The sequence below is a fragment of the Hoplias malabaricus genome, chromosome 17 (genome assembly GCF_029633855.1).
Source record: "Hoplias malabaricus isolate fHopMal1 chromosome 17, fHopMal1.hap1, whole genome shotgun sequence".
NCBI classification, from domain to species: Eukaryota; Metazoa; Chordata; class Actinopteri; order Characiformes; family Erythrinidae; genus Hoplias; species Hoplias malabaricus.
The window spans coordinates 25,921,491-25,947,693 of NC_089816.1; the positions used below are offsets into that span (position 1 = coordinate 25,921,491).

General features: G+C 39.6%; 1 long non-coding RNA gene across 1 annotated transcript; it reads left to right on the forward strand.

Moving 5' to 3' along the window:
* Positions 1–591: 591 nt before the first annotated feature.
* Positions 592–11,441, forward strand: LOC136673183 (uncharacterized). The gene is made up of 4 exons (XR_010795894.1): positions 592–719; positions 9,634–9,695; positions 10,473–10,554; positions 10,640–11,441. It is a non-coding gene; the product is annotated as an uncharacterized lncRNA (long non-coding RNA).
* The last annotated feature ends 14,762 nt before the right edge of the window (positions 11,442–26,203 follow it).

Genomic DNA, 26,203 nt, shown 5'->3' on the forward strand with positions numbered 1-26,203 from the left:
TCACTCTTTCTCTTTTGCTCTCTCTCTCTCTCTCTCTCTCTCTCTCTCTCTCTCTCTCACCCCACATCACTTTCTTTCTCACTCTCTGAGCAGGACTGGAGTGAAGGGCTGTAAAGTTAGGAGTTTTTCCATTGGTCACGCTGTGTCAGTTTCTGCTCTTCAGTAACTCATGTTATGAAAGTAATCCTTTAATTCCTGGAATAAAACTCAGTGTTTTCACATTGACAGACAGTGAGGAGCAGAAATCTGAGAGCAAGAGTTTTATTTAAGCAGCTTTACCTGAGACTGCGTAACATACCTGATTGATAATGTGACCGACAAATATAAAACCATGAGTGAAGGAAACAATCTGTTTGACAAAGTTGTTGCAGAATATGGTTATAAATATTAAAAGAGTTTGCCTGGAAAAAAATAATTTTTGTCAACTTAAAAAAAAAAAAATCAAATAAAGCATAGCAAAATGAACTAAATTAAGACAAAACAATAGCAAACAAACCCACAACCAAATCAAAGGGTATATAGTCTATAGTGGGAAGATCTAACAGGGAAGAATTACTGCATGGGGCTTCTTACAACACACAGGAGAAGGGTGTGGCAAAATCAGGGCGGGGGAATGGGTGGAGCCAGAAACCCCAAGCAAAAAACACGAGGACATGTTCTCCAGCTTAAGTGAATATGACTGAAAACAAGAAGGAACAACAGATTAAAACAAGGGCAAGGTAGGGTTATAACCTCTTTTATTAAGTTCTCCTATAAAAGTATCATCAAGACATGTCTTTCCAAATCTGGTTTAGTGCATGTGGTGGCAAGAAAATTAGTTCCCTTCACTCGTGTTGCATAGGCCATACACACCAGTCCGAGAACAATATTTGGTTTCTACCAAACTGTACAATTACACTCTGTATTCAGAGTGGTGGTGTTCTCATCAGTGTGCCAAAGCCATCAAACTGCCAGATGGTGAAGCATGCTTCACAGCTCCAGAGAACACATTAGTACTGCTCCAGAGTCCAAAGCTGGGGTTCTTTACAACAGTCCAGCCAGCGCTCAGCATTGTGCAGTGATTTTTTTGTTCTGCTTGGCTGCTCAGATCACCATGTAGACCCTATTAATTCCATCCAAAGTAATGCCTTTGTGTACAGTCAGATCATGTACGTACTCATAAGAATGCACAAACAATACTGCCATTACATTCAGAATAAGTTACTTAGGGAACATCAAACTTGGTCCTCTCTTACAAGGGGTCCCCCAGGGATTAGTATACAGACCTTTACAATTTCCTCTCTATCCGTTTGTCAGACACTCTTTGCCTATGGCCCTGTTTAGCATTTTGTTTTAGTAGTGTCGCTTTCTTAAAGTAACATAAAAAAAATTTTTAAACTGTGAAGTGCAGCTCACAGAAGTTGTAGACTCATAATCTTCTGTGGTGAATGAATATATGCTCCAAGTTTATGCCCCATGAAGCAAATGGTACTGGACTTTTTGTGTGTGTGTGTGTGTGTGTGTGTGTGTGTGTGATTTCCCTGTGTTTGCATTTTATGGAAGCCCTAAAGGGTGAGGTGGAACAAAAACAAAAAATATTTGAAAGTGCATCCCTGGGAACATTTTCATAAATTCCATAAATCTGTATAATGCACCAGAAACATTTGTAAAATAAACAAATAAAATGCACACAGTCTTGCACACATTTTAGCCAACAAAAAAGCTTTTTTTTTGCCCTCCTCAATTCTTTTTCCTAATACTGAGGTGCACCAGATAATTAGCGTATAAACAGAAATAACTGAGTAACAAATAGCATGTTACACCAGTCTTGACCAGCAGAGGGAAGCAGATTTTTTTGTCTTACCCCTCCAGGTATGAGGTGGACTTTTTTTTTTTTTTTTATTGCATGCTGAATCAGTTTTGTCCACCACCAATTTTTTTTTTTTTCTTACCCTTCCAGGCTTCAAGCAAAACTTTATTTTAAGGAATTAAGCTGTAAGAATAAATGTGCTGTACAAACTTTGACAATAAGGGGCAGTCCAACTATTAGATAGTAGAGGCATGAGCAAGTTGGCCATCATACAGCCACAGGTGAGATCAGTTCATCTGTTCTGCGGTTCTATTATAATTTTTGAGAAGAAAAGCTGAACAATCTGTCTCTCCTTTCACATTATTCTTAAGGTCTTCTGTAGCTTTCCTTCCCATAATCAAACAACATGTTGGTAGGTGGGCTTCTGTGAAATTCTCCAGTCCTACCTTGTCCTGCTCTATCCAAGTGTGGTCATGCTTTGTGTCTAATGATTCTGGTAAGACTGCCATTCTACCGTGACCCTGATCAGTCTGAAATGGTTACAGAAGATGTCTGATATATCCAGGCAACTAGTTGTCAGTATAATGTCTGTATACAGGCTGTTAGTGGTAGCGCAGACTAGTAATTTTACTAGTATTATATAACAATTTTATTGATATTGGAAAAATATCCTGGTTCAAGATTTTCTCCAGTGGAAAGTCTTGGTGCTGTATTTGTACGTTTCCCTTGGCTGCCCTGAAATGCACTTCAAATTAAAAGCATGGATTAATGAATTATTTACCTGTGAGAGCCAAATGATCGAATAAATTGTTTCCAGCACTACTTCGAATGGCTCCCAGAATGCAGCCGCAGCAGTGGAGCTCCACATGGCAGAGATCTGAGCGGAGGATTACCCTTCCCTCGCTCCGTCTGCTGAGGAGAGAACTTCAGGATTTGTAAAAACTCCACAGTAGCGCAAGACCAGCAGATAGAGCCTGACTAAGTGTCTTTGGCAATGCAAACTTAAAGTTAAAAAAAAGAAAAGAAAAAAAGAAGGATCTGTGCTCAGCTTTGAAGAGGCCGAGCGTCTGTCTAATCCTGCAGCAGATTTCAGCACAAAGAGAGAAACGAGCGCAGACACAATGGCAGAAAGAGGAAAAGAAAGAGGAGAAATCTTCACAAAGCCTCTGTCCTTCATCTCTCTCCACGTCTTGCTCTCGCTCTCTCTTTCTCTACCTCTTTTTACTCTCACTCTTCATTTACCCCTTTTTCTCTATCCATTTAACTGTCTCTTTTTCTACTTACTTCTCTTTCCTTACTCACTCGCTCTCTCTCACACACACACTCAACTTACCCCTTGCCTCCATTTAGCTCTACATTAACTCCTATCTCTTCCCTCATCTTTCATCTCTCTCCACTGCCTTTTTCTCTCACATTTCTCTCTCTCTTCTTCCATCTCTTTCTCTCACACGTAGACACACACCCAAAACAACTTACCCCTCTCCCTTTTGTTATTCATCTACTTCTCTCTCCATTCTACTTACCTCTACATTTTTTCCAACTCACATTTCTCCTCTCTATTTACCTGTCTTTCCCTCTCTTCCCTTCATCTGTTACTCTCACAGAATCTCCAGTATCTCAGCTCCCTACCTCCTCTTATTGGTCTCCTTGTGAGAGACAGGGAGTTTTTAATATTCATCCATAAAATAGAAAGAGAGAGAGACAGAGAGAGAGATCCTCATAGAACCAACCCTGCCTAGTGCTGCATTTGCCTTTTAGAGAACTGCCTGATGTTGTATTTGCCTCTAGAGAAAACCCTGGGTCTGTAGATGCCCCTGGAGTATAAAGTTGGTAAGCAGCTGCTGCATTTACCCATGGAAGAAACCCTGGTTCTGTATTTGCCCCTTGAGAAAAGCCCATGATGTACTTGCCCCTCTAGGGAGGCCTTGTGCTATATTTACACCTAGAGAAAGGTCAGGTTCTGTAATGTACCTGGGAGAAAGGCATGGTGCTGAATTTGTGCCCAGAGAATTATACATTTATTTACTTGCAGCTGGAGAATAGAAGACGCTTCAATTTGCCCCACAGAAAGTCGATGTTATATTTGCACCTGGAGAATAACATGCTGCTTTGTTTGTATTTGGAGAAATGCCTGGTTCAATGTTTGCCCCAATGCTGTATGCTGTATTTGCCCCTAGAAAGAGATCTGTTGCTGTATCCGCCTCTAGAAAATAAAGGTCTGGAACTGTTTTTGCTCTTTAGATAGGCCACGTGATATACTTGCCCCTGGAGAAAGGCTTAGTGTGGTATATAGCTCTAGAGTATATGCCCTTCTTGTATTTGACCCTAGATAATCCACTGGCTCTGTGTTGCCCTTTGGGGAAAGTGCTGGTTTTGTATATGCCACTGGAAACGCCCTGGTGCTGTATTTACCCCTAAGGTGTACAGGTGTGATGCTATATATACCCCCACAGAATGCCTGGTTTTGCATTTTCCCCTGGAGAATAACCTGCTAGTGTATTTAACCCCATAGACTCAAGAGAAAGGTAATATTATTTATTTGCCCCTGATGAATTCACTGCTGTTTAGTGCTCAGAGAATACCCTGGCTCTAGAGAAAGCCTCGGTGATGCTTTGACCCCTGGGTGCTAAAATTTGCCCTGTGTGGTGTATTTCTTCTAAACATCAGCTTAGTTCTTTTTTGTCACCCGGAGTATGCCCTGTTTTTTTAAAAAAGTCTGGATTTTGTATTTGCTTTTGGTAAATGATGTGCTGTTTTTGCCCCTGGAATAGCCCCAACATTGTATTTGCCCCTAGAGAAAGCCCCAGTGCTGTATTTGCCCCAGAGAAAGCCCCGGTGCTGTTATTTGAATGAGCTGTTTATGAGCAGAGCGAAGGGGAGGCAGCTGTTAATCATGTTTGCTTTGCCTCCAGCGCTCATTACAGCAGATATTAACGCTTAGCGGACAGCAGAAGGAAACAAAAACACATTACGCATATATATTGTTTGTCGGCGTTGACATTTTCCCCTGTTTGTTGGGGAAAGGTGTGTGTGGGGGCAGACTGTGAGCACAAACAATGCTCGAGTCTGGAGCATCCTGTCGTTAGCAGCATTTATTCCTCGATGACTTTTGTAAATATTCGAGCGGCGCTCCAGGGCTGAAGGGTTGTTTATAGCTAACAAACAGCAGCTGTGTATGGCTGTGAATTAACACAGCTCCTTTTTTATTGAAGTGCATTTTGGCACGGCTGCTTTTCACTTGTGCCGTCACTGGAACTCATTAACCGAAACGTGTGTGTGTGTGTGTTTGTGTGTGTGTGTGTACGCAGGACATTTTCAGCCAAAAGTGCCTCTCCTGTCAACACACATTGAACCTCATGCAGATTTCAGTGAGAAATTAAAAAGTTTTATATTAAAAAAAACACCACACACTCCTGCATCTTCAAAATCTTTTTATCGAACCCTGTGGGGGCAGCTGTTTAATTAGATTTTAGGTTTTGCATAGGCCTATTACAGGTTTGTTTAGAGTAGTCGGCAGTGTTTCTGCTGTTTGCCACCTTCTAATGTTCTATTCTCTTCTTGGGTTCTTGGGAGTGCACTTTCAATGCACCACCCTGTTTCAAATTCGAGCAGATATTTGGATGCAGTGCGTGAGAGCACTGAGATCACAGACCCCACGGATATGGTGATATGGAAAGTGTGATGTAATGATATGATGACGAGGTGGTGTGGCGATAGGATGAGTTGGTGATAAGGTGATGTGATGATGTAATTATGTGATGATGTCGTCATATGAGGAAATGATATACTGACGTTTTCATGTGATGTTGTGATTATTTGATAATGTGATTATTGGATTATGTGGTGATGTAATGTGGCGATGCGTTCATACGATAATGTGGTGATGTGACATATCTTGCCCATAGGCATCAAAGGCCACAGAGATGATTCTCCAAGGTCAGTTACCTGGACCTCTACCCGCTAAGCTCTCGTTGCAAAACTGAATGTGGACATTAATATTTCACCATCTACACCTTCCTCCTCATCCATTCATCATTTCTCCCTTTGATCATGGAGGTAGTGGGCTTCCTTTCAGACACCACTGGCACCCAGTGCATAAATATTGCATCCTCAGCAGATAATGCTTAATTTATGATGCCTAAACTTTTAATTAGAAATGTGTTGATGCTGTTTACCATCTCCGCCTCTAAAAGCAGGGATTGACATTTGTGATATTCCAAATGGCTCTGTATGTATTATTCATTTCTTCACCCCACTCTCTCCATCCTCTTTCCTTTTCCATTTAGTGTGTGATTTCTGAGTTGGAAGTTAGAGAGAGAGAGAGAGAGAGAGAGAGAGAGAGAGAGAGAACAACCCTTCACCCTTTTCCATCGTTTCTATGTTGTGAAGTACCCAGGGGAAATTTTTATTGCTCAAATGTTGATCTTGATGGCTCACTAGACTTAACGTTTAATCCTCCCAAAATTCTGGCCTGGATTAAAATGATAATAATTATTCACATCATCAAAACTGAGCAGGTTCTTAATCTTAGATGAGATATAGTGGTGGTGGTCAGGAGGGGGGCGGCGCAGGGAGCAATAGACACACAGCGCAACACACATTCAGCCCATCCACTTTATATCACACACAGACCATGCCTCTTCTGTTGCTGTCTGTTTCTTTGGGAACTCCTATATTTTCAATGACCCTCAAAGAAGGTGGGGTTTATTATATACTGAACAAAAATATAAACACTTTTGTGTTTGCTTCCATTTTTCTTGAGCTCACCTCAAAGATCTAACACTTTTTCTATGTATACCAAATACCTTTTTCTCTCAGATACTGTTCACAAACTTCTGTGTTAGTGAGCACTTCTCCTTTGCCGAGATAATCCATCCACCTCACAGGTGTGGCATATCAAGCTGCTGATTAGACAGCATGATTATTGCACAGGTGTGCCTTAGGCTGGCCGCTATAAAACACCTAAGGCCTTTTGTATACATAGAAAAAGTCTTAGACCTTTGAGGTCAGCTCATGAAAAATGGGCGTGTTTATATTTTTGTTCAATATAGTTTCTATTTTTTTTAATCCTTTGCATATAAATGTGATCACTCTGATGTCTTTTCTTATGAGAAGTAACCTTTACTATACGTCCAAACATTTGTAGACACGCCTTAAAATGAGTGATTTGTTACTTTAATATAACCCTGATACCCAAGTTGAACTGTGTCTGTGATCTAGAATGATATGTCACACTTAAGTACCTGAAGGCCATCAACTCCTCACAGAAAGTAAAAAAAAAATAGTGTAAAACCTTCCCAGAGGAGCAGGCTGTTACTGCAGAAAATTGAGGGACAAAACTGTTAATTTCAGAAAAGTTGGATAAATGGACATAGCCAGAGATAGAGTTATAGATAAAGGTAGAGATATAGAGGTACAGTTAGGTACAGAGATATAGTTAAAACTACAGTTAACAATGCAGTCAACGGTACAGTCAGATCTTCCCCTCCCTTTCTTTTTATTCCTTGCTCTCTGTCTTCTCTCTCTCTCTTTCTCTCTGTGCTTCCTTCTCTCTCTGTTTTCCTCCTAACAGCTCGGCTTGCATCAGCTGTCTGTAGAGAAAGGCACCTCAGATTAAAGCAGAGCTAATTCCACATGATTAAAGCCGTCCACTCTTGTCCATTTCCCTTGACTCTTCAGTCCCTCTAATGACTCCTGCAGGAAAAAGACTCCCCAGTGGATTATTATTCAAAATTATAAAGCCTGGCTAAACTGCAGATCTACACTTCGAGTGTTTACTGAGGAAATGCTACAGTACATAACATCATTACATCTGCGGGTTCCCAAACAGCTGCAATGCACCAACATCTACGCACTGTGTAACGTTACAGTGGAGGTGGGCAATATGAGGATATTTAATTAGCCTAAATTTTCATAAAGTATAGTCACTTGGGTAAAATACTGTATCAAGTACATTTTCTTTCTGAGAAAACGTGAGAGAAATTTCAAAAGTGGATGCTCCTAAGTACTGAGTTATTATGGTATGGCACATACATCTTCCTGTACATCAGAAATGTACAGGAAGATTGTACAGCTCTGGTTTTTAGTCACAATGAAAAAATGCATTTATGTAGGACGTGATTTGATTGGATATTGAAAAATAGGCATATGTCAAACAAGTGAAAGTATTGGCTATTATATGTTTTCACATTCCGCAGACTGAAGCAATCACACGTCAGAATAAACTGTAAAGGAAGAAAAACTCACTACCTTTTGATTTATGATTAAAAGCAGGATATATGAATGAATGAATGTTACACTAGACACTGTGCAGTATCCACCTGTGTGGTGCGACAGCAGCCAGTCCTTACACTCACCTTTTAGAGAGGAGACAAGAGGGAATAATTAAGAGTTAAGTTAATAACTGAATATGATTGGCATAGTGCGGTGAAAAAGTACTGCAGTACTGTGATGTTTTTTTCCATATTGCTCACATCTACTTTACGGTGACCAGTCTGTCAAATTATCAAATGATGCAAAATATCCCACTGTTGCAATCTCATTCCACAACAAAAGACATTATTCTGGTGGAATGGTAAAACTAAGTCTGTTGGGACTTGGAAGTGAGGCAAAGTTAATATTATTGCTGCGGAATGTTTTAAAGGTGATCCGAGATGACACAGGCTGATGGGAACCTTCAGAAAGTCAAATTGCTTTCTAAAGACATATATAATGCACTGGGGTGCCATCCATTTCTGCCCTGTGTTTTTAAATATTTAGATGCAAATTAGTTTTGGTTTGAAGGCGAGGTGGTCTATAAGTCATGAGCGATTGATCAAAGCTCCGCATGCTGAGAGATGAATGGGATGTGGTCAGGAAGCAGGCTGGCAGGATGAAAGAAGGAGTGGAGGCTGTTTTACTCAAGCTTTCAGTGCAGCCAGTTGGAAAGGTCACCACAGTGGTCATTACAGAAAGAGAAAAGAAAATCCATACATCCATTAAACACTTGCATGCGAAAGAAAACACGATGATTTGATTTCAACACAATGAGCTGAGTTACTGTTAAGTAACTTAATATGAACTGATCAGCCACAACATTAAAACCACTATAAGTCACATCTGATGACACCTTTCAAGTTGTGGATTAATTGACTAGGTCAGAGATTCTCTAAAACGTCACATTTTTATGGGCTGTTGTGGTTAGTGGTTAGTAGCTATCTATAGTCGTTCAAAGAAGGACAACAAATGAACCAGGTCCAGGGGTCCCTATGGCTCACTGATGCATGTTGAGCTTGAAAGCTAGCCTATGTTTTCCTGCAGAAGACAGTGGTTCCAGAGTGGCCCAAATGTATAGTACATGGCCCTCTCACCAGGAGATTATTGGCTTGATCCCAGGTGATGCTTCAGCCATCAGAAGTCCTAGCGCACACTTGACCTTGGGATAGCCCCTTCTCTTCCTACATCTCTGTTCACAGTGCCAGTGCATGGGCATCCGTCAGCTGCTGTGACAGATCTTGGCACTTTGCAGTTTTATGTTCAGCAGCAGTTCTTTAACAGTAGGCTGGCTTCACTTGTCTTGGAGTAAGGAAGGACCAATATAGAGCAGGTAATTTTTGGGATTATTGATTGCTTTTTCTCAGCATTTAAGGGACACCTGCTCTGTGGTGGTCCTGTGAGGGTCTTGACAACAGAAGAGCAAGGTAAAAGGGGCCAACAGAGACCTGAAGCTGTTTGTGAGATTTCCTACACTGTCACATTTTGTGTCCCCGCTACAGGTGAAGGTGCACGTAAAGGCATGTAACGTACTGCTTTTTTTTAGAATCTCTCTCAGTAGAAATTAATAGCCATTATTCTCCACTTTGCAGGAGGATGGCACCAGAAAACAAACCTTCACCAGCATGTTCTGGAATAAAAGATGAAGGCAAAAGTAAGTACAGCTTTGAAAGATGGTGAGGATCTCTACTTTTCTACAGAGATGGAAGAAAATGTAATCACTCCATCCTGAAAAGAGAAAATCCTCAGAGCCACTCATTTGTTCCTGATTTTACATCTATGACAATTTAAATCTTCACCATGAGGTATTCACTTTCAAATAATCTCTGTACTTCATGATTACCTTCCATATTCCACACTGCTGTTAATCTCTCAGCATTAAGCACCTTAAAACTCACATGGAAATATATTACAATACTTAAATATAGCCACGGCTTCTATTTGTTGAGTTTAATTCAGTAAAGTTGCCTTTAAATGCTGTCAAGGGCAGAGAGAAGAAACTTATTATTCATGAAGATTAGGTCAAGAGGTAAATATATGGATCACCTGGATGCCTCAGAAAGTTTTTAACATCTGGATTAAAGCAGTTTTGAGGTGATGGCTGCTAGATCGGTTCTGAACTAAACTAAATATCACACTTCAGCGTCAGAAGTGTAGTATGTCAGTATAATTTATAGAATATATAGGAAAATCAGGATTTCAAAGAGTGCAATTTTGAAATCAGAGTCCATCCACTGGTCAATGCAAAGTGTTTGTTATATACAAGCAAAATTACAGAAAGAGCACTGTAAACTATTGTGAGAGAACATTAGACTGGAGGAACTAACAACTTTACCACTTTAAAATAAGTCCATTTAATTATCATTTGTAACAGGGATAAAAAGGGAAACAATAACCTAATTCATTGTCTGTAACTGCTTAACTACTTCAGGACAGTGGTGGGTCCAGAGCCTAGCTGGAATCATTGGGCGCAAGGCAGGAATACACCCTGGAGGGGACGCCAGTACTTCAGGGTGACACAAACACACACATTCACTCACACCTATGAACACTTTTGAGTCACCAATCCCGATACCAACATGTATTTTTGGACCATAGGAGGAAACCGGAGTACCCGGAGGAAACCCACGCGGACACAGGGAGAACACACCAAACGCCTCATGGACAGACACCAGGAGTGAGACTTGAACCCACAAACTCCAGGTCCCTGTAGCTGTGACTGGGACACCTACCTGCTGCACCACCGTGCCGCCCAACAATGACCTCTTTTTCGTCCAATAGTAAAAGTATCAGAACTTGCTGAAAATATTGAGGTAAAGAATAAGCTGAGACTTTAGAATGTGAAATTAGTCATTTCACAAGTAATGGTGCACCACATTACCATCAGTGTCTAAGAGGACAGGGTCCATTTGGAGCTCAATTAATTAAACTTGGTTGTTAAACTTATTAACAAATGTATGCTGAAGCTGACAGAGTTAATATCGACTGAAAGACAAAGATTTAACAGCATAGATGGATGTGGGTTCACTATTTGTCAAACAGCGTATCAAAGTTGAACTTCCTATCTATGTGTTATAAATGACAATTAATGACTTATTCATTTACAACCTAATGTAAACGATTTATGAACCTTTATAAGTGTGGTCTTATTGTAAAGTGGTACATTTTGGACCTTATCATTAGGTTTAGAGTAAGAAGGGATAAGACATGATTTTTTTTTTATCCTGGGTAGGCAACAGAAATTAACATGTACATCCACAAAGGGTGAAGTGTATTTCATACATTTTATACAAATCCTTGGAACCGTCTTTTAATCAACTATGTACCAATTCTCATTGACACCAGGCTGCACTCTGTTAGTTGACATAAAAGTGTGTGAAGTGGCTGAATGAAAGTTTAAAAACAAATGTGCAAAATCGAGTGAAACCACTATTATCGTTGAGTTAAGGGGCCACCAGAAGCAGAAAGAAGAGTCAGTGGCTCAACAGATTTTTTTAAACTGCTTTTTAACAGTGTGCAAATTATGCATATGGTCCAAAATGACATGGAATAAAATCACTTTCCTTAACTTGCAATCAACCTTAACACTTTTGCCTTCTCTTGCAAAGTTACAGTGTCGCCGCCGTTTCTGGACTATGATGATGTGTGCTCTCAAAAACACTTCTATTTCAAGTCCTAGAGCGGTGTTAATTGAAGTGTATCATAAAGAGGGAGATTTTAGTTGATCATTGAAAACACATAAAACAAATCCAAACTAAATTACATTATTTGTACAATTAATAATATCTAGACCAGAATATTCCTGTGATGTGCTTAAAGGAAAAAGTGTCAGAATAAGACAAACACATCAGTGGAACACTGGCTAAATTCTGCACATTGCTCTGTCACAGTAACATATGGCGGCTTGTTTGCATGGATTCTGAAATTACTCCAAACTGTCAAATGACCTACATCAGTAAAAATGAAAACAAATGATAGTGTAAAGAAGTGGCCCATGTGAACGAGTGCAGCCCTATATCCACCAGCAGCTCAGGTGTGTCATTGTTGGGTGAGAATAAAGAGAATTCTGGGAAATGGAAGAATGAAGCCAGGCCAAACATGCTGCTTTTATTGCCTTCATATTCTTTCTCCATCTACAGAGAAAGCGAGCAGCTGAGACCAGACAAACACACACAAGCATACACACAAACTCACAAGCACAACAATGTGCTGGAAATTCACCACATCCCAGTAAACTATAACTGTTTTCATATAAATTTATTTTACTTTTATTATTATTATCATTAATTTTACTCTTACTAACTGCTAGTGAAATGCACTGAAATCTCACTAGAAATTCTCAAACCGCCTACAGCTATTTTTTACATTTGATAAATTATCTTGACTTAACAATTTTTATCTTTAAAGTAGAAAATGTAACTTAAAATATGTGTAAAATCAAAACAAAAAACTCTTGAGAAGTACATTTTCTCACACTCTATGTTAAGCATCAGATGGAGGGATGTAAAGCCAACAACACTGGAGGGTGTAACAGTGCAACTGGGTTATCTGAAGTGATGAAGCTCCATTCATTAATTTCAGGATGAGTTGAAGTGTTGCTCGTGATCCAGAACTAATCGTCCAACATCAGTATCTTCCTCACAGCAATGATCCAACACCTAGGGCAACCTCTTCCAAGAACAGAATGTTTCACATTCTGTAATCATATAATTAACCTTGATTTCATTTGTTTTGAGTGGCATATTACTTTTAATTAAATGTTCAATTCATAAATGTGGTTGCTAAGCAAAATGAAGATGCATATTTATATTAACACAGCATAGCCACTCCATTAAACCAAATATGTTCACATGTATTCAAGGATTTTAAGTTGAATGCATATGTGTAGATTTTGTCCTTTCTGAAGGGACTCTAGAGCTCTGAAAGAGAGTATAGGGCTAGCCTGTGGTACTGCTTTAAGAATGTGGTGCATTAAAATGGAATTGGAAGTGGTCATAAGTGTGCGTAAATTGTGCATTTAAAAACTTTATTGATTATGGCTCAGCCTTATAACAGCATTTTTATAATGTAAAACACACACACACACACACACACAGGAAAAAATGACTGACTCAAACTTTAAAGCTAGCTTTTATTCATTTTGTTTTGGATAGAAGCAAGTTGCATTCCCGCAGATGTGATTTAGTTCTGCTGTTGGGGCTAAGGGTCAAACTCCACATTAGCATGTCTTTGTAAACGAATGAGTGAAAGAAAAAGTGAATGAACTGTGAACAGGACAAAGCTGTAATCTGAGAATAAACTGAGGTTACCCAGTAGATCATTAGACGCTAATAGTTTTTTAATGAGTTTGTAGAATGCAGTCGTGCAATAAAGGCAAAACTCCATTCTGAGACACTTTAGGAAAGACGTAGCTTTAATGAAAAGTCAAGGGATGGAAGTGGGGAGCGGCTGATTAATCTTAATGTGTTTACCGAAGAAATATCTAAAAGACACAACTGGGAAATACACGTGGAAATTTCCAGAGACAGAATCCTGGATTACTTTGAAAATGCTTTTGATGGTACCAAGTGGCACTTTTGGCAACTTGCCTTCATTGCAGATCTTTTCTACTTCCACTTCTTATCTACTTCTTTTGTTTCATCTGCTTATTCATTCACATATACATTTGACATTGGCTCTTGAAGTAGTCCTACTTTGAACTCACTGGTGACACTAGAACTGTTAGGGGTCAGATGTACATACAAGCAAAAACACAATGTTTATCAAGACCTCAGTGCAGGCCCAAAATGAAGCTAAATTTAACAGTCAGTCTACTATGATTGTAAAGATGAAATAAAATATTTTCTTGCCCACCGTATTCAAGGGAAATTAAAGATAAAATAGGTGATTTTTTTCTTAAACAGTAAGTGTAGACACTTTTTTTTTTAAATCTAACTAAAAAAAAATTCCTACCCCCTATATTCATCCTTCATTCCAAAGCCATTCATCTAAAACACAAAGGCCCACATGGCTTAATAACTCACACAGAGAGAGGAGCACAACACCTCACTATCCAAAACCATGTACCTACTTCCTGTCTCGATCATATGTAAGAAAACACACGACAGCTACACCAATGTTCACCCTGGTTTGCCCTCTGGCTTTACCCAGCATCCTCCCATCTGTAAGCTTGCTGTTTTTAAGACTAATCACCTACTTCAGCTTCAGCTTAAAGTTACAAAATATGGTGGAGCAATCAACAAGAAGCCTCATGCATCTTTTATACAGGGACAGAAAACACAGCAGCACTCAGAAAGTACTGATTATACACACTTAAGTCCTCTGACAGCAGATTTAAATGAGTTAAAAGGGCCACCATCTTCTTCTCAGAATGGATCAAGGACTGAACTAAGGATAAATAAAACCAACAAAAGCCAGTAAACAAATCAAATAAAAGAGTTTAAGGGAAGCAGTAAAACCAGCGGCAGGGAAAAGAGCCTGCTCAGCAGATTCAGAGCACTTTTAGAAAAATCTACTGTAAATACATTTTGTATTCTTTGCCTGCTCCAAAAAGGGCACACGCCAAAAGCCCCCACAGTTACAGCCTTCAGCCCTTTGCCGATTAAATTCAAATGAAAGTGTGTAATGGAAGGTGAAAACAGGTCGTCTAGCAGGATTAGCATGGAGGTGCACAAGGTGAGGTTAAGAGTGCCATTTTAATTAACATAAAGACGCTCTCTCTCTCTCTCTCTCTCTCTCTCTCTTTCTCTTTCACTCACACAGACACACACACACTTTCTAAAGAATACCAAGGTAAGATAAAAAGTAAGTTTTATAGTTGTGTTAACCCCATCAAATGCAAGTTTGTGTTAGAGGAAAGAAGAATTAAGGATTGGGAAGCAGTGCTTTGGATCATTTTAAAGTCAGCAGGGACTTAGTCTAAGTTTGTAAATCTAAAATTTTGTTTGTGTGTGAGACAGTTGCTGTATTGCTGCAGGCAGGTTTGTGCACATATCCACAAACTTTAAAATGACATCCTTGTTTCTACTCTCTGTGTTCAGTTTTTCACTCCCACTGTCCGTATACATTCACTGTGTGGATTTACAATTAAACAGCGTAGTTCATCCGTTCCTCTGCAAACATTGTTTGCCCCATGTCACTCCATTCTACAATGGTCAGGATGTCCACAGACCATGACAGAGCAGATATTATTTGGCTGGTGGATCATTCTTAGAACTGCAGATGAGATGGTGGCATTCTAGTGTTGCGCTACCACAAATAAATCAGATATGGCAGTACTAGTGGAGGTATTAAAAACGGTGTCCCCTTAATGTCCACTCTGTTAGACACCCACATGTTGTTGGTTCACCTTGTAGCTCATCTGTTGCTGCATACTTTGTCTTAGCCATCCTCTAATCCTTAATTAGTGCTCACAAGATGCTACATCCATAGGATGTTATAGACTAGATATTGTTTGCTCCAGCAGCACTTTCTGTGTCTGATCCACTTATACCAGCACAACACACACTAACACACAACCTGTCTGCGTCTTTGCAGCACCTACTATGTTCAACCTCCCAAATAATACCTGCTTCACAGTGTTTCTGTAGATGCCCTGTGACTATTGAAGAATAAGGTAAAATTGGAATAACAAATTATGCAGCTGCCAGTTTAAAACAGTTTTAACACAAAACCTCCAAGTCACTAGGTTTCAGTACAATGGCTTCATAACATAAAAATAATCCTTTGAGAAATTGTTCCTTTTAAGTATTTTACAGACACAAAAAGGTCACAAATTTCCAGCAAGTTTTCTGACCTGTGCTTTGTGCAAAAATGATCCTTTAGTTGTAGGTGCTTTTCACAGATATATTTTGCATGTTGGTTTCTTCCAAGCTGCCACCCTAAGTGTACCAAATTACTGCTGTCTGCAGAGAGATTACATCTCTAATTTCCTTTTAAGAAGGATGTACTTCCCTCTGAGGCGTGCATATAAAACATGTCAAAGGTCACAGTATTTGAAGTCGCAGTGTATCCCTGAGGAAAGAAAGAGCGAATGAGCTTCATTAATTCAGACGGTTACAACTCTCACTCTCTCTAACAATCATGCACATGCACAGATAAGCCCTCTGAGGGCTTGTGCCCCTGCCCTTTTGCCCTGAGACAGTACAAGTGGTCTCTTGGCCACTGTGTGTGATATCGCTTTGAATGGTCATTCTTTAAGATTTGTTTCAGTGAGGCGAGGCTTCGTATCACGGGAATAGACCTAGTGTGTGGGTTTGAGATCCATGATGATCATTGCTCTGTAGTAACATCTTCAGTGCAGAAATTTGGGGTTTAGATACATGACTAGGAACTAATGCAAGCATTTTTGGTGGTAGGTCTGCTGTCACACAGGCTGCAAGGTTAAATATTATCTAAAGTCCCTGGTGTCTGAATTTGTTTGTGCTAAAGTAGAAACTTAGTATTAGCTGCAGGTTAGCTGCAGTGTCTATGTAGTTATTGTCTGGGTTTGGAATTGACACCAGTTTAACAAGTTTACTCCAAATAAAAGGAGGACGATTAAGCATGTGTCCAGGCACTGGCCCTGGATTCAGAACTGGGAGCTGAAAAACCATACTGTCCATCCTATAGCTGGATCTCTGGCCACCCCAATTTCATCAAATTGTGCCATCTGAACCACTTGTTGTGCATGTCAATTAATCATTCATTGATTCATTCATTTTCTGCAGCCACATCAACATGTTCAGTCATGTCTGACTCCGACATCATGGGCATCACAGATTCACCCAGTCAATCAAACCTGTGGACAGTGTTGCCAGGATAATCCACCTACCAACATGTGTTTTTGAACTGCGGGAGGAAACTGGATAACCCAAAGGAAACCCACACAGACACAGGGAGAACACTAATCTCCATTAAATCACTGAAATTTCACATTTTACATTTGATTTTTCCTTTGAATCCCTGCCCCACAAGGGTTTCCACAAAAATGTTAGCAGGACTCTGATATATACTTACCACTGCTTTTCTCCCACATGGTTTGTCTAGTCCTGGTCAGTTCTGTTCTCTTTTTGAGGTAGATTTTCTTGGTCTCTCTGGGTCTCAGGCATGTTTTATTGATGAACCTGATTAAGGCTGCTGCGGCGTTCACGTGGAGCATACATCCATAAACCAGCCAGAATAGAACAGGGCCTAGTTCTGTTTATCTAGATCTGTGTGAAAGAAGCAGCTGCTCACACTTCATTCAGAATGAAAACTCAGAACTCACATTGCTCCACGAGCGCTCAGCTTTCTAAATCAACATTATCAGTAACATTCAGCTGAAAACACACCGCAGACGTGCTTTACAGAGTGTTCGGTGGAGCTAAAACACTAACTTATGTATATTAAAACACATTAGCACACTCATTAAAACACCCAGACACACACACACTGACACACTAAAACAGTTCTTCACTTTCTGAAACAAACCTCACAGGGATTGTGCAAAACTAAATCTACATTTCTGATGTTTTGTTTTGCTTGAAATGTCCTTGAATGGTATTGGACTGACCAGTCATTGACTACTGAGTTTGTAAGATGCCAAGCAAAGTCTCCACACTATTTCTGTGGTTATTCATTTTCTTTGCAGTTATGTTGTATCTTTTAAAAATAAGCCAAGAACATTTATACTAACAAACACCCAGGCACACACACACACACACACACACACACACTAAATATTACCTTTTTAATGGCCGGAACTTGATTTATTTTCTTTGATCCAAGTTTGCAATGAAAGTTATCTATGAATTAGTCAGGGAAGTATAAGAAATACAAAACACAATAGAAAAATTGACTTGCAACTGGGAGTCTCACTCTGGCAGTCTCAATTTTCGCTCTCTCTCTCTCACACACATACACACACACATGTTCTGCTATACTTGTGAGGACAATCCACTGAAGTAATGATTAGCATAAGCAATTGTCACTACACCTACACCTAACCCTAACCTTAACTTCAACCAAAGGTAAATCCATTTTTTACTCTTTTACTTTTTCACAATAATTAGCAGTTTTAGTTAAAATATATAATAATTATTGTGAGGACTATCAAAATATCCTCACAATACCACAAAATATGAGATATTCCCCTTATCATTGGAAGGACATCAGGTCCTTGCAAATATAGAAAACTCACACACATACACACACACACACACACACACAATATTTCCTGTAGCCAAACCAGATTTTCTGCAGCAAAAGACTGGCCAAACTGGACTTCCCACAGCCAAACGAGGCTTGCTGTAGCCAGACAGGACATACAGTAGCCAAAATCAACTCTTCATTTCCATACGGGACTGTGAGGAAATGGTCAAAGAGGTCCGTTCTGAATAGACTGGAGGAAGTGACCTGACTTTGTAAATCACATGGGGAGGACACTGAGGAACAGAATCACTGTGTACTGCGTTAACATTTGTGTGTGTCGTACATCTCCCTCAAAGGCAGTGCACTACCTCCCAATAACAAACTTTAGATCAAAAAGAACCTCATGAACAAAAATAAGACGACCTTTGGGTCAGGAAACGAGATCAAAGGGGTATAGTCTGAGCTCTTCTCCCTTACGTTCAATCCTGGCTGTTGCAGCTTGAGAGTCCTGCTAAGGAGAGAACTGGGAAAACTCCACAGAAGCAAAGCTGCAGGGCCTGATGGAATCCACCCCAGGGTGCTGAAGATTTGCACAAGCCAGATCTATGGGGTTCTGCAATGTATGTTCGCTCCTTCTCCTTGAGATTGCAGAGACTTCCTAAGCTCTGGAAGATGATGTAGTATAGTACTAGTACCAAAGACAAAAATATCAAGTACCCAGATAGACTTAATGTCAGTTGCAGTGACCACACTTGTCAAGAAGATTTGAAAAACTGGTCAATACACATTTTGACCTTTGGTTTTAACCCACTGAGCCATTTTATGTTTGGACAGAGGAGCCAGACTCAAGATCATATTTGTTGAATTCCTCAGTGACTTTAATACTATCCTGCTTTCCAACTGGGAAACAAGCTTAGAGGGTTGTAGGTTGGTGTTCCCACAACCTTCTCAATTAAGGAGCACTTGACAACTAGGCCATAGTGAATCCACCACATGGAACTGTTTCCTTTCTTCTTTAGCCTTTAAATATCAGACCTCCTGTAAAATACCACCTCAAGTTCATATCACCCCCCACAGATCATCTTATGAATTTGCAAAGAAGATGAGCCTGAATAGGAGGTGAATGCATTGTCTTGTATTCTAGGGAACATCACCTGTACAAGATACGGTGGTGCTTTTTGAGCATTTTCATGGGGCTGTGATACAAGTCATTATCTATTGAGATAATGTAAATATACTACAAAGACCTGTATTTCTGCAGTGTGCTTTAGGGGGCGCTACTGAGGATGTTTAATGCTAAATGCCATCAGCGTTTAAAATTTCTCACCACATTGTAGCTTGAAGTGTCCATTGTATTTGTTTTGTAAATCCAGCAGGACCATGAAGAGAAGCAGTGAAATAACATCATTCACTGGATCAGATTCATATGCAAACACACTAATACAACCTTTCACTCCAACTCCATCTAAGCCACCTACACCACGATTATCGCCATTAATCACCTTAACCTTTGCCTGAACCTGCTGTCTACTTCCATCTAATCTGTCCAAATTAAATCAAATCCTATCTGCCTTTCCTTAATAGACCTCAAAGATTATGTGCAAAACTTGACACCGATAAGTCTAGAGAAACCTAGAGAAAATGAGGGAATACCTAAATTCACTAATAACACAAACTGTGTAAATATGAAATTTCAGTCAAAAAATAATAATACTGTCAGTTAGCATGTAGCTTAAAAAGCAATTACACTAACAGGGTAAGTTGACATCTAATTTAACTAAAGTTATATTAAGAAACAGATAGATTTCCTTTAATGTCTCCCTTCAACTTTGATTAAACCCTTAAAAACTCATGTCTGTTCATCAGAAATATTTAAAAGTTTTTCTCAAAATTATAATATCCCCTAAATTCCATACATGGAATGTCAAGGCTCTAACCTTCACATTTTATTTAGTACATGCAGATCTATGAATATGCCATTTATTACTTCCTCTATTGCCACCCAAACCTCCACTGCTCACCTACCAACAGCGCAAATAACCCACACCCGCAAATTCACAGGATTGTTACCATAGGTTTTTGACATAACAAATATGTCTGAATTTGTGCTTTTCAGATTTGGGTATTTGAATCACTGCAGTTCCAAAGCGGAAAAGCTCATCCTTGGTGTTAACTGTTTATTTTGCTAATGATACCACCTGTAGCATATAAACTGCACCACCCTGACAGGTGGAGATGTTTTTCTAATGTTATAAGGTACAAACTATTTGAAAGCTGACAGATTGTTTAAATTGTTGTACAACAGAGTACCTGTAGCTAATAACGGTACTAAACAAACATTTAATTTTGAATATCTCTACAGTGGACCGTATATATTTATTCATTCATCTGTGACCTCTTCATCCTGTTCAGTGTCTCTGCCTTTCCAGAGCCTCCAATGGTCTACCCACATTACAGGTCCCAGTGTCACCCCTTGTAATGTAAAGTAAAAAAAATAAAATATAATAAAAGTAACAAATCTGACTAGTTTACACACAGATGCTCGACTTGGCACACACACCTCTTGTATAATCTCCATTGAAGACCAGCTGCACACGGACCTGAGCTTACTATGCCCACTGGCTTCAAATATCTTGGAGATAGCTTGTCCTTGCTTTCACTTTCCCAGCCACATAGGATCATGAGATTGGCGACTTAGTTAATAGACAGAACTGAGTTTGAGAATTGTGACTTCTGCTATGTGTAATTAAGACATAATTGGTCACAATTGATTTGACTTTCTCACAAAGAAACTCTCAGTTAAATTTCGTAACTCACGTAAGCCATGTTAGTTGTACAAGAAAATGAGTGCAAATTTAATGGATTTTTTATCTATTAGCAGTCAAGGGTATGCTCGGCTCTGTGTTGCCCTTGTATAAATTAGAAAGCATTGTAGGCTACAAGCTCCTTAATGAGAAAGAGCGTTTTCTTTTAACCTTCATTAACTAGAACCGCAACATCCGCTCACACGACGAACAAAGCCCTTCCAGCTTAAACTTTATCCTCTTTGCATGGGTGAAGTTCATCCGAATTAGGCTCTGTTTCACAAAACCAGCAAAGTCACCTGAATGACATCAGTGGCCTTCTTCTCCCTGCCATTGGCCACTTCAACAAAAAGAGAACTGATTTTATTCCACTGAATTTAGAGCAGGCTTTTTTTTCTGATTTGACTGAAGTGGGGAGCTTTAAAGGAGACATATCTGACGCTTTTCCACAGTTTAATATATTTCCCTGTGCTCTTTCAAAGACATCTTTTTAATTCAGCTATTGTGTAGAGAGTTTTAACCTCAAATTCTCCCTTCTCTCAAAAAAATTGTCATTTTCTGGGTGTTGATTGTATATTCAAATGAGAAGACATTCATTGGTAGAGTGTGTCATTCATATTAAGTTATATAGGGTTATGTATTATTCATTTAGGTTTCTTATGTGAACTGACACACACACTGGGAAATGCAGAAGCTAACACTGCTAAAGGCAGAAGAGCTCTAGATCCATGGCAGAGCTGAAGGTTTTGTTTTTATAGTTGTTTTTTAATCAGAATTAAATTCATGAAAGAAGAAGGAATCAGGAGTTAAAAGAGGACTTTGTCAAACTTGGAGTTATGCGACCTGCCAGGACTTGCAAGAGTAAATATATCTTTCTTTTTATTCAAATTTTCATCTGCAATTCTAATAGTGCGAGTTAGGATGGGGTGGTAGGTTAAGCCTGAGCTGGGGGCTGTAATTATGAAGACTGGGTTAGTGGGTGTGGTTAAGAATCCTGGGTCAGTTCTGTGTGTAGTTTTGCCTTGTTGAGGGGTATGATTTGTGGGTGTGGATGTAAAGGCTGGCTTGGTGGGTGTGGTAATGATGACTCGGTTAGTGGGTGTGGTTTTGAACTGAGTTGGTGGGTGTGGTTAAGAAGACTCAGTGGGTTTAGTTATGAAGGCCTTGTTGAGGGCTTAGATTCTGGAGGCTACATTGGGGGGTGTGGTTATGTGAGGTGAGGGGTATGTTTATTCTGATGATGGGTGTGGCCTACCTGCTATGTAAATCCCAACATTCCATTTAATCACTTTTTAAGAAAATATACCAAAACAAGAGAGGCTTCATATTTCCAAGCCTCCTCAAATGGAATGCAATGAGAGTGTGCATCTGAACTCTCTTTTTTTGCTTGGTTTGTTTACTTGGTCTCCTTTTAAAAGCCTTTTACAATGAGGTTTTTTAAACGCTGATTCTTATTGACCAGATGAACTGACAAAACTTTTTCCTTTGAGCTGAGAACTGAGAATTTTCTAGAAGAGTGACATTCCTTTACTTTGCACACTGGAGATGCTTGGCAGTCTCTGGTGGGGTTTGATTTTATTTATTTATTTATTATTTTTTATTTATTATTTTTTTTCATGAGCTAAGGTAGATCACAGCTGCGTAAAAACTCCAACTGTGTTTGTCAAAGCTGTGAAGTCGATAGATAGGTAGATAAATAAATAAAAATATCAAAAAAAAAAAAAAAAAAAAAAAAAAGCCAGGCTGAAATATTGAGAGGAACAAGGTCCGGACACACTCTGTCCACATGTGAGTGAGAGGAGGACTCAGACAGACTGAAAAGGTGACAGAGCGAATGGAGAAGAGATAAGGATGAAAAGCCTGAGGACGTGTGTGTGTGTGTGTGTGTCTGGGGGTGTGTTTTCCCTCCGGGTATTACCTGCACTCCTGAGGGAAAGTGTAGGAGAAAAAACAAGGCTTGAAAAACACACCCATTCTTCTACAGAGACTCTATAGTCTTGCCATAACTCTCCATCCGTAATCCCCTGGCACTCAGCTCAGCTCCAGATGTTTTCCTTCATTTAGCTCTTCCTTCTCATTTTGGCTGTTTTTAAATTGATTTTAAAAGGTAACGTCCTTAAAAAGTGACAAATATCAAGGTGTAATACAGGAGTCAATGTATAATCCGGGTTATAAAGCTTTGCTGAGTTTCTCAGGAAACTGGATGATCATCAGAAAACAATTTTTTAACTTGGATTGCATTTGTCTGATTTACCTGAAAAGAAGTTAAGAATATGAATAAAATAAATATCATCATCATAATCATTGTCTCCACTTATCCATTTCAGGGTCACGGTGATAAAATAAATATGTAAAGATATAATAATTCAATGATATAAAAGTGGACCAAATACACAGTTAACGTTTGTATTTTCCCAACTTTGACACAACCGTCTAAAATACACTTCACGTTGCATTGTTTATTATCTTGTAATTTATTTACTTCTTTTTTCCTTCTTAATCTGCTGGTACTCTGACAGACTGTGTGTTTCCAGTTTCTAAATTTACACTAGACTGCTATGTCCAAATGTGCCCAAGTATTATACACACACATGTACTCCTATCGTCCAATAGACTTTCCCCAGAACAGTGTAAGCACAGTAAATGCTGTAAACACAAATCAAGATGGACAGTAAACTGAATGATATATAATATAAACAATAAATAGCACAATAGCTTCTAACATTTCCCAAAGTCTCTCTGATTATATACATTATTTAAAGTAGTACAAAAAGTACACACACACACACACACACACATGACAGTTAAGAGGGGTGTTAAAAACAGAGGGAAATAGGGTGAGAAAAGGGGAGTGACAGAGACAGAGTGATAACAGTGAAACAGAGAGCAAGCAAAAAAATTGGAAGTGAGTGAGAGACAGAGAGAGAGTAGAAAAACAAGAAATAAAAAAGTAAAGACCATGACAGATCATGAAAAAAAGGACAGAGAGCAAGAAAGTGAGGGGGAGAATGATAGCAAGATTTGAACAAAAAACAGAAAGAAAGAAAGAAAGAAAGAAAGAAACAAACAAACAAACTCAGCAACAACTAAAATGCGATAGAATAACAGTGAAAGATGGGAAGTGAGAGAAAAAGGAAGGCAGAGAAGAGAGGTAAGGGCATAAAACACAGAGAGAGAGAGAGAGAGAGAGAGAGAGAGAGAGAGAGAGAGAGAGAGAGAGATAAACAGGAGAACAAAGACTAAGATAAGAAAGAGTAAGAGACAAAGAAAAGCACCTAGAAAGAAAGATGAAGAAAGCAAGAAACAAAGAGATAGAATGACAGAAAAAAGTGCAAGAAAAAGATCAAGAAAGGCAAAGAAGAGATGAAAAGCAGATAAAAACACAGAGAGAGATAGATAGAGAGAGAGATAGATAGAGAGAGAGCAGAACAAGCAGCAGCGGTGTGTAGTCGAGTTGGGAGTGGACGGTGGGGAGCTTATCTCAGAGCAGAACACATTCAGCAGCTTTGATCCTCTTCGCTTTTGGAAGGTTTTTGACCTCATGCTCGAGAGCAGCCAGTGGTAGCAAATGGAATCTCTCTCTCTCTCTCTCTCTCACACACACACACACACACACACACACATTCGTCAAAGAAGAGAAAATAAGAAGAAGGGATTATGGAGCAGCACTGAATGGCTGTGGACGACGAGGTTGGAATTAAAGGACGATAACAATGGAGCAGGTTATTGGGTGTTATCGTAGTATGAGTGGCATGTCCACTCACTGGCTTTACCCTGTCACTCACACACAAACACGCACACCCCTCTACACGCGGAGGAGTGTGTAGAACACAGAACATTTTCACTGCTTCTCTCTGGGTCATCCATGAGGTCAGCTGTAACTCTTTTTTAGCCACGGAACAGTGCTGCCTCAACATCTGCTCCCGATTTGTACCCAGCCATCACTCTGTAGACACCTGCTCCTCTAACAAATGTTCTGAAATCAAGAATTATTTCTGCAGTAGTAACACCCTCTACCCTGCTTACGATGAACATGTCTGTGAGGATTTGATGGCAGCCATGAGAGCATTAGTGAGGTCAGGCCATTGGATGCCTACTCCCACTCATCCCAAAATGCATTCCACAGGGGGTTTTATACCCCTCTAGCTGACACTTGGCATTAGGTATGGGGACTGCAAGCACTTGGGCATCTGCATCAACAGCATTGTGTTTGCAATGCTTTTCTAAGGACATGACTCAAAGCATATGTGTGTGTGTGTGTGTGTGTGTGTGTGTGTGTGTGTAGTTGGATACATGAATCTGCAGTACAGTATATCACCCATTGGAAATGTTGTCCTAATACTTTTGACAATATGCTGCATTTATGTGGTAATCTTACTAATTTTGTCAAAGAACAACAGAAGCAATTTGCTTTCATACACATCCAAAAGCAATCCTTACTGACCACATCCCTTACTGACCGTGTCGCTAAGTGACCATATTTTATTTTGTAAGCTTCTGATTATATAAAACAGCGTAGATTCTAGCGGCTTTTGAAGTTCCTCGTCGTTAAACGTTCGCAGCTGCGTCTCTTTATTTTGCCTGATCTGTCAGAGTCAGGCTTTGTGCCAGAGCGTCATTCTGGTAAATGAACACTTTACAGCTGAAAGTGAAATCATTCATTTAAGTAATTTGGCACGATTACACAACTTTAAGGTTTCCTGTTGGCAATTACATGTATTCATTTAAGTCTTGAACACATGCGAGGGACACTTCTGAGTGTCTGTGCATCCTCCGTCTCACTCAGTCTACACAGAATCAATACAAAATCACCCAGTCTATAGAAAATCAATACTAAGTCAGTAGTCACCCAGTCTACCAGGCACACTGAATATACACTAAATCAGTGTAAAACTCACACTCTATTCAAAATCATTACTAAATCATTCCATTTAAAAAACACACAAATACATGCTACAAAATCTAATCCACAACAGAATCACTGTAGTCATTTTTGTGTTCTGATTCATGGTTTATTCATTCATCCAGTCCATCACAGGGCATTACACATTCACTCACAACCCCTCACTTACAGACAATGTAGAATACCCAGTCTACCTACCAGCATATGTTGTTTTTTGACCATGGGAGAAAACCAGAGCACACAGAGGAGACCCATGTAGACACAGTGAGAACACACCAAACTCCTCACAGTCAGCCGGGCTTGAACCCACAACCCGGGCAATGTGTAACAGCAACACTACCTGTT